Source organism: Empidonax traillii, unplaced genomic scaffold (genome assembly GCF_003031625.1).
Source record: "Empidonax traillii isolate 1590-97213 ecotype Southwest subspecies unplaced genomic scaffold, ASM303162v1 scaffold68:size1967880, whole genome shotgun sequence".
Taxonomy (NCBI): Eukaryota; Metazoa; Chordata; class Aves; order Passeriformes; family Tyrannidae; genus Empidonax; species Empidonax traillii.
In genome coordinates this window covers 1081380-1090090 of record NW_020955261.1, presented here as the reverse complement: position 1 = coordinate 1090090, position 8711 = coordinate 1081380, and positions in this window count along the sequence as shown.

Genomic DNA, 8711 nt, shown 5'->3' with positions numbered 1-8711 from the left:
GCTTAATCATCTTATACCCTTTATTCTTCTTCCCATTGCAACCTTCCCTCAGCAAAAAGATTTCCGATGGAACGTTGAGAGGTGGCAATTTGATTTTCAGTCTCATGAGAGAAGGAGGGAGAAACAAAGGTAAAAAGTGTCACTGGTGGAAAGGAACTTATCTCAGGGGATTAGGGTTCTGTAAAACATCTGAAAACAGATGTTTTCTGTCTGGAGCTGCTAAAAAGTCAGTCTCTGCTCACTCTTTGCAGGATAGCTTTCAGCACCAAAATTGCAGTCAATTTAATTACAGAATTAAAATTTCTGGGTTACTGACGCTACATTTTTGATGAGGATAGTGCTAAACAACCTTATTTTTGTAACTAGATAGTCATTTTTCTTTCATTTGGTTGCCAGGCTCTCCAGGAAATGGTTCTGACAAAGGCAATGTTTCAACACATATGAATAACGTGCTTAAAAGAATACATGTATGGGTGCATTCCAGCAATAAGTATAGCCTGAGCAAGAAGCTGCCCAGCCATTTCGAGCAGTACTTAATAAGCTCACAGGTTTTTGCTTTTGTCCTAACATGAAAATATTCTAGATGCTCTCTGTTACTACAGGATTTGTTTGGGAGTCTCTGGTTGTTACTCCAAAAATTCACACTCTAAAGTTTCCAACCTAAGAAATGGATTAATCTGACTGTATTTGTGAAGTTATTTGTAGGTAGAGGCTGCAGAGGCTGTTGATACTCTCTGGCTCTGACAACTGTGTTGTCAGTACAGAACATGTGTTCTCATGTAAAAAAAAATTTTAAAACAGCTAAAATACCTAAAATAAGCACAATTCACTTCATCTTTGGAAAAAGTATTCACCTTCCCGATAAAATTCTTAATGATTTCCTAAAAAACTATTTCCTTGTCAATAGGTATGTTCCCTGTAATTCCATATAACAGCATTGCTCAATAGGAATATGCTTCTTGAATTCTCCTTCTCTCTCTGGTTCCTCTCAGAGGACAGTTTCCTGTTAAATGTACTATGCTGAAGGAAGCACCAAGTGACCCAGCATGTTATGCTCACAAGTAGGACTAGGTTATTTATGTGCCGCAGTTTCAGTTTATGAAATATGTTATGTAATTTTAGGTAATTTATGTGCTGTTGTATTGTAACCTTTGTATTGAATGCATTTTTATCAGATGCCTTTGCAAGAAGGAAAAAACTGTTGTTGGTTGAATTTCTGTTGTTGTGGTTTGGGGTTTCTTTTGTGTTTTTTCCTTTCTTTTCAAAATCTCCCCCTCCCCTAAGGGGAAGATAGGTTGGTCTATTGGATTTGTTCACACTTCCTGCTAAGTAATAGCAAATCCTGGGCTTTTCAAGTGTAAGAATTTAAGGGGACCATCCCTCTTTTAGAAGCCTAAAGAACGAAGTAATTGAATTGTGTTGTGGCGCTTACTGGGAATTGGTTGCTCAAGAGAGTGCCAAGAACAAATAAAATAAGAATATAACTGCATAGATCAATAGGAATGTCTTTTTTCTAATTTGGACAAGTATTACAAAAATAGTTAGACTACCTAGAGAAGGTTAGAGGTGCTACTAGGGAAAAAAAAAAAAAAAAAAGAGAAGTAGAGGAACAGAGAAACCCTCAGGGGTACTGCAGTGCACAGGTGAATTAACCCAGTTGAGCCCTGGGTGCTTTAATCTTTCAGTAGCACCAAAACTGACCAAGATTTCTAAGATGAAATACGAAAATTGACTTCATAGTGACTTCACAAGAGAGCAGTGAGATAAATGAATCCACTGAAATCTAATTACACATTAAATTCTGTCAGATATTGCTGCTAAAGTTTTAATTTAAATCTGAATGATGTACAGAAAAGCTGTAAGTAATGAAAAGAAAGAAGCTTTATATCCTATAGTGAAAATATGGATGTCTGTGTAAATAACAAGAAAATCCATTTCAGGAGGAAGGAGCCTATCTGCAAACTTCTAACGAGGCTGCAGTAGGTATGTGGTGTCAGCTCTTGATCTCCAATTGCAGAATTTCAATGCTGGAAAATGCATCTCTAGAAAATTATATGATGTTATCCTGTTACCAGAACTCAAAATATGTTATTTCCACTGTGGACATTATTGTCATCTGAAGTCAGGTATGTTTTATACAGCAGTGCTGCCTAACTCACTCCAAAAAGGATGTATGAAGTCAAAGGTTGTTAGGATATTTTCCCTTGAAAATGTGAGCATCCAATATTGTAAGGTGATTTACTTGGGGTGGGATGTGTGTGGGGGGGGAGGAGGGGGAGGAGGGGTACATCATTTATAAATAACCCTTTAAGTGTCTTCATGAGTTAAATACAAATCACACATCAGTTCCTAAATATCATGTGAGTTTAACTCCAGTCTTTTAACATCTGTTTGAGTCAAAACACAGATAGGTCAAGAGATGACACTTGTGTTGTCCAGTCAACAGCATGATTCATGTTGTAGGGTTGGTTGCATAAGCTGACAGGATAATTTAGCCAGCCCTAGCAGCTGCTGTGCTGCTGACACTCATGTGCTGTCCTGAAGAGAAAAAGGCTGAGCACAGCTTGTCTGAAAACATGCTAGCAGTGAAATTTCAGCAGACACAATGCAATGAGAAGCTAAAAAGTTCACTCGAAAACATAAGATCTCACACCCCTGACCTGAAGTTTCAGAAGAAGAGTATCAATGTGGAAGTACAAAGAAAACAAACTATTGAAGAGATGTTTGGGTAGTTTCAGTATGCTTTGAACAACATTCACCAACCTTGCACTGCCTTGGGTGAGAGAAGGTAATGTCAGGCAAATTCAAATCTAATGTAAAGAAAAGCAGAGGTACATCATTCAGAATTAAGAAAGCTTTCACCACCTTAAAAGTGGGTGCAGGATACCCATACGTTTGTTATCTTTTTTTCTTGAATATGGTCACATGTTTCAAAGATACAAAGGGGTGTTCCTTTGTAGTAGACAGGAATACATAAAGGCTTTGAAACAGGAACTCTTTCATTCTGCCCTACTTTGCTTGCCAGCTGTCCTTAATACTTATGCTAACACTCCTATTTGTCTACCCCACATATCTGCTGGGAGTGCCCTTCCTTGGCAGCGAGAATCTCCCAGCCTCAGAGGTGGATTGCTCAATGTCTGACAGTAACTCGGCACCAAAACTCAGATTACTGTGTGTGTTTCTGTCATCCCTGTCTCATGGCTGTTGTATCGCAAAGGCACAACGCAATGTGTGCTCTGCATTAGACGGTGACGTGGTATAAAGATTAAGGCTGAAGGCTGGACCCACAAAGGCCTTTCAAGACTGGAAGGGATGGTCACATCTCTAAGTCCAAAATCAGGATTTTTAACACCTCCTTGCTACTGTCAGCTAAGGATGGTTTCCATACAGCCCTGCACTTTCAGAACTGAGGTTCCCTATTCAATCCAGGCTTTGAACAAAACACAGTTCCTTCAGATTCCCCGGGGGAAAAAAACTGTGGAAGAAAACAGTAGCACAGGTGTTGTCATGATGGAGATGGATATAAAGAGGAAGTGGACAAGGCGAATCTGGCTCTACAGGGAAAACAATGTTATCAGAGTAAATGAATGGGAAACAAAATAATCGAAGTTATCAAACTCAAGTTATGTTTTCGGCAAAAAAAAACCAAACAAACCCACATCTTGGCAGGAGTGACATCACAATGTATTAACTCATTAGGTCTACATCTGCCATATTAGTTAACTTTGCATGTTGCCACAGGCAGTGGCAATGAGCCGAAGACTTCTGTCATGAGTCTGGGACAGCTCCAGGTAAATAAAGTTCACTTAGTTACTTTATTTATGTACAAATCTCTGTTCTAGTTCCCGCTCCCCTGCTTTATTCTCCACCCACGTGTTCCCTGTGTGCACACACAGACCTGTCAGAGAAGCCAAGTCCCTTCTGGGCCATAGCCCATAAGCTCTTTTCCTTTTTCTGGGGAGAATTACCTGCAAAATGCTGCTGAGCTGGGCTTGCAGGCTGATTTGGTAGGAAACTTCTATTCCTCTGCATGTTCTTCTTCTGGTTTAGCAAACTTCTGAAGTAGTGAGTCCATGTGTTTACCAAACCCAGTGTTGCTCATGGAAGTGAGAGCAGCTGGTCCCTGTATTGCTGGTGGCTGAATGCAGCTGAGCTGCTGCAGACCCCTTCTTGGAGACCCCTGGTGCCCTCCGTCCTGGCAGTCCTCGCTTCCTCCAGACCATCCCACCAATCATTTGCTCTGCCAGTAAACTGTGTCTTCAAGAAGCAAAATGTGACACAGTGCATGAGATAGGTCACAGCAAACAAATTGTCCCTTCTGTGTTTTCTGAATGTTCATGGATTTTATGGGGTGCCTCAGTTATATTAGACAGTACAGCTCTTCTGTGGAAAGCTTTCGCAAGCTGATTCACTAATCACTTTTTTCCCTCAGATTCCCTATCTGGGAAGGTAGGAATAAGCTTTTCTTGAAAGGATACATTATCTTGGGAGGACTAGTTACTGGTACATGACTAGTTTTAATGTTTGGCTACTACCATCGTGAAAGCCAAATAGATTTTGTTGTAGAGCACTGCAATGCACTAATGCACTACCTAAATCAGTTTTCAGCATCCCACCCAATACTGGCTATTCCATGATGAGCTGCACACCCTTGCAAGTTCTTTATGCTTATTATAATTTTTTCAATCTAAAATACTGAGTCAAAAATATCTATTCATATTTATGAGCCACACATATTCTGAACAAATAGTAATTTGTCTTAATTTTCTTTAAAATACTTCAATCTTAATTCAAGTTGCTAGTCCTGAAATAATGAATAGTTGTTATCAACTATTCCATGCTATGGATTCACCTCACCACCTCCTCTGAAATGATTGTGTTCTTCCTACCTATGAGATGTGAGGAAACAACCTTACTGGATTTCACCAGAGCTAACTTGGGCCTCTTCAGGTGCCTACTTGGAGGAATCCCATGGGTAAGGGGACTATAAGGTAGGAAGGTCCAAAAAAGCTGGTTAGTATTCAAGCATCTTTCTCCAAGCTCAAGATTGAGTAAGAAATCTCCCTTTGAGTAAGAAATCAAGTAAATGGGCAAGAAAACTGCATGGATGAGCAAGGAGCTTCTGGCGAAACTCAAGTAGAAGAAGGAAGTTCATGGAATATGGAAAAAGGCACAGGCCACTTGGGAGGGATATAGGAACGTTGTCAGAATATGAAGGGATGAGATGAGAAGGGCTAAGGTCCATTTGGAATCAAGGACAAGAAGAAGGGCTTCTTCTTTGAGTACATCAGTAGCAAAAGGAAGACCAGAGAAAACACGGGCCTGCTGCTGAATGAGGTGAGTGCCTTGGTGACAAAGGACACAGAAAAGGTAGTTACTGAATGCCTTCTTTGCTTCAGTCTCTATTGCTAAGGCCAGCCCTCAGGAATCCCAGACCCTGAAGCCAAGAAAGAAAGTCTGGAGAAAGGAAGACTTTTTCTTGGTCAAGGAGGATTGGGTTAGAGATCAAGAAGGCTAAGCTTGACACTCACAAATCCATGGGCCCCAATGGGATACACCCACAAGTGCTGAGTGAGCTGGCGAACGTTATTGCTAAGCTATTCTCCCTTATTTTTGAAAAGTCATGGAGAACAGTAGAGGTGCCTGAGGACTGGAGAAAAGTCAGTGTCATTTCAGTCTTCAAAATGGGCAAGAAGGAAGACCCAGAAAACTACAAGCCAGTCAACCTCACCTCCATTCCTGGAAAAGTTATGGAATAGCTCATCATGGATGTCATCTCTAAGCATGTGGAGGAAAAGAAGGTTATCAGGAATAGTGCACATGGATTCACTGAGGGGAAATCTTGCTTGACCAACCTGATTAGCTTCTTTGATGGCATGACTGTCTGGGTAGATGAGGGAAGAGCAGTGGATGCTGTCTACCTTGACTTCAGCAAGGCTCTTGACACTGTCTCCCATAAGACCCCCACGAGCAAACTCAAGAAGCACGGACTGGATGAGTGGATGGTGGGGTGGACAGATAACAGTGGTCAGTGTCAGACATTTCTTGGAGGCCTAGGACACTAGCAGTGTCCTTCAAGAGTCAGTGCTGGGTCCAGTATTTTTGTTCATCAATGACTTGGATGAAGGGGTAGAGGCCTCCTTAGCAAGTTCACTGATGACACAAAGCTGGGAGGAGTGGCCGATACCCCAGAGGGCTGTGCAGCCCTTCGGGAGGACCTTGACAAGTTGGAGAGATGGACAGAGAAGAACTATCTGAAGTTCAGCAAGGGTGAATTCAGCATCCTGGACCTGGGATAGTATAACCCTGGGCACCAGTACAGACTAAGTGCTGACCTGCTGGAAAGCAGCTCTGCAGAGAAGGCCCTGGGGGTCAAGCTGTCCATGAGCCAGCAGTGTGTCCTTGTGGCCAAGAAAGCCAATGATATCCTGGGGTGCATTAGGAAGAGCATTGCCAACAGGTCGAAGGAGGTGATCCTGCCCCTCCGCTCAGCCCTGGTGAGGCCTCATCCAGAATATTGCGCCCAGCTCTGGGCTCCTCAGTACAAGAGATATGTTGCTCCTGGTGTGGGTCCAGCAGAGCCAACAAACATGATCAGGAGACTGGAGCATCTCTCTTATGGGAATAGGCTGAGGGAGCTGGGCCTATTTAGCTTGAGAAGAGATGAGAGAGGACATCATCAATGTCTGTAAGTATCTGAAGCCAGGGTGTCAAGAGACCGATGCCAGGCTCTTCACTGGTGTCCAGCGATGGGACAAGGGGCAAAAGGCACAACCTGAAACAAAGAAAGTTTCATCTGAATATGAGGAAAAACTTCCTTGCTGTGTGGGTGACAGAACACTGAAACAGGCTGCCCAGAGAGGCTGTACAGTTTCCTTCCCTGGCGACACTCAAAACCTGTCTGGTCATGATCCTGTGGAACCTGTTCTAGGTAATCCTTCTCTAGCAGGGGATTTGTACTAGATGATCTCCAGAGGTCCCTTCCAACTTCAACCATTATGTGATTCTGTGTTATTTTGTGGCATTTACGAACAATGAAGTACCGATCAATTATAATTTCTACTCATACAGCCAAACAGTTGGTGCTAGGATATATATGGTTTTGGAATAATGTGTCATTTTAACCTGTTCAACTTACAGAAATCACATTCTGTACAGAAATCATACAGATTTCTGTACATACAGAAATCCCCAACTGTGGTTTATGCTTAATTATTCAAAGTTATGTTGCCTGGCTTTTCTACTACACCCTGAAAATACACTCCTGTGTGTTTTGAGCTTTGTAGAAGAAAGCAGAATTGCATTTTCATTGTTCTTTGATGAGTATTTAACAGCCCTGCTGTGCTCTGAGCTCTCCTAGAAAGTGAGCCTTGCTAGGAAACTTAAATCCTCCGAGTACAAATTCTGTCCCTCCAATAAGTACAACCACAAAATAGCCTCACAGAGGTCAACCCTGTGGCGTCAGCTTACTAAAGGGAAGCAGAAGCCAATTCACCTCAGAAATAGCTGTGAAACAATTATTTGTACCTTTATCTCTCTCTGTGGGACAAATTAAAACGTGGTCATTAGAGTGGATTTTTTGTGGATTAATATAGACCTTGAATATTGAAAGGTAACATGAGTGGAAGTCAGGGTGATCAAACTAGCTCAGTTATCTCATTTTTTTTGAGAAAACAGGTGTTGTTTTTTTTTTTTCTTATTTGTGTGTCTCATTTGTATGCCTCTTTCTAGGAAGAAACATCAAAGGCCTGCTCTTTTTTTCCACCAGGTGCATGTGGGTATATAAGGTGCTTGGGAACAAACCTTTCACTACTGTTGTTGAAGCAAGGGTAAGAGAACTGATGTTCAGGGAAGAAATGACACTTTTAATTTCATACTTTACAGCTCAAAAATGGTGGTGGTATCTCAATTATTTCTGTACATGAATGAGCTATTGGTGGTTTAAGCATTCTTTGCTGCATTACAGGCTGCTTGTTTTGCTGGAGTAACCATAATAGAGAAATGCAACACTGCCTGCACTGTGGGGCCATATATATTTATGCCACTGAGCAGTGATATATGACTAGCATCAGCTGTGGCAGTGGAGCTTATACAGCAAGATTTGTGTTTCTTACAGGAGTGCTTGCTATAAATATAGCTATAACCACCTACTCGTGTTTTATCTTAAGAATTTATTAATGAATTGTAACAGTTGAGAGTATAGGTAGCTGATAAGAGGTTAGAGCTCCTTTGAGGAGGTTACCCCCATATAGACACAGTTTAAGAAATCCAGGTTCAGCTATAACTCTACGTCACAAATCAGAGCAGCCTTCTTTAGTACTTGAAGTGCTGACTGTAGACATTCCACATTATAATACATTGCAATGCTTGTTTGATTTGTACCTAAGAAGAAATCAACCTGTTCAGCAGCCAGGTAATTATTAAGTGCACGATGTAGAAGATGGTGCTGGATTGATTGCACAAAGCACAGACCAGTGTAACACAGAATCTTCAAGCCTCAAAGAAGGATTTTATTCTTCTTTCAGAAAATTCTTCTTTGGCAATGCTTGCTAATATTTTACTGTTTCTGAATTCTGAGTACATTCAAATCTTAGTAACATGTAGCTTTCCTAACCAACTTGACCTCGCACTCTGGCTGCTCATCTTATGCTAGACTTCTCATCCCTTTATTTCACATACACAACTCTGTTAGGTGCATACAGGAAACATAC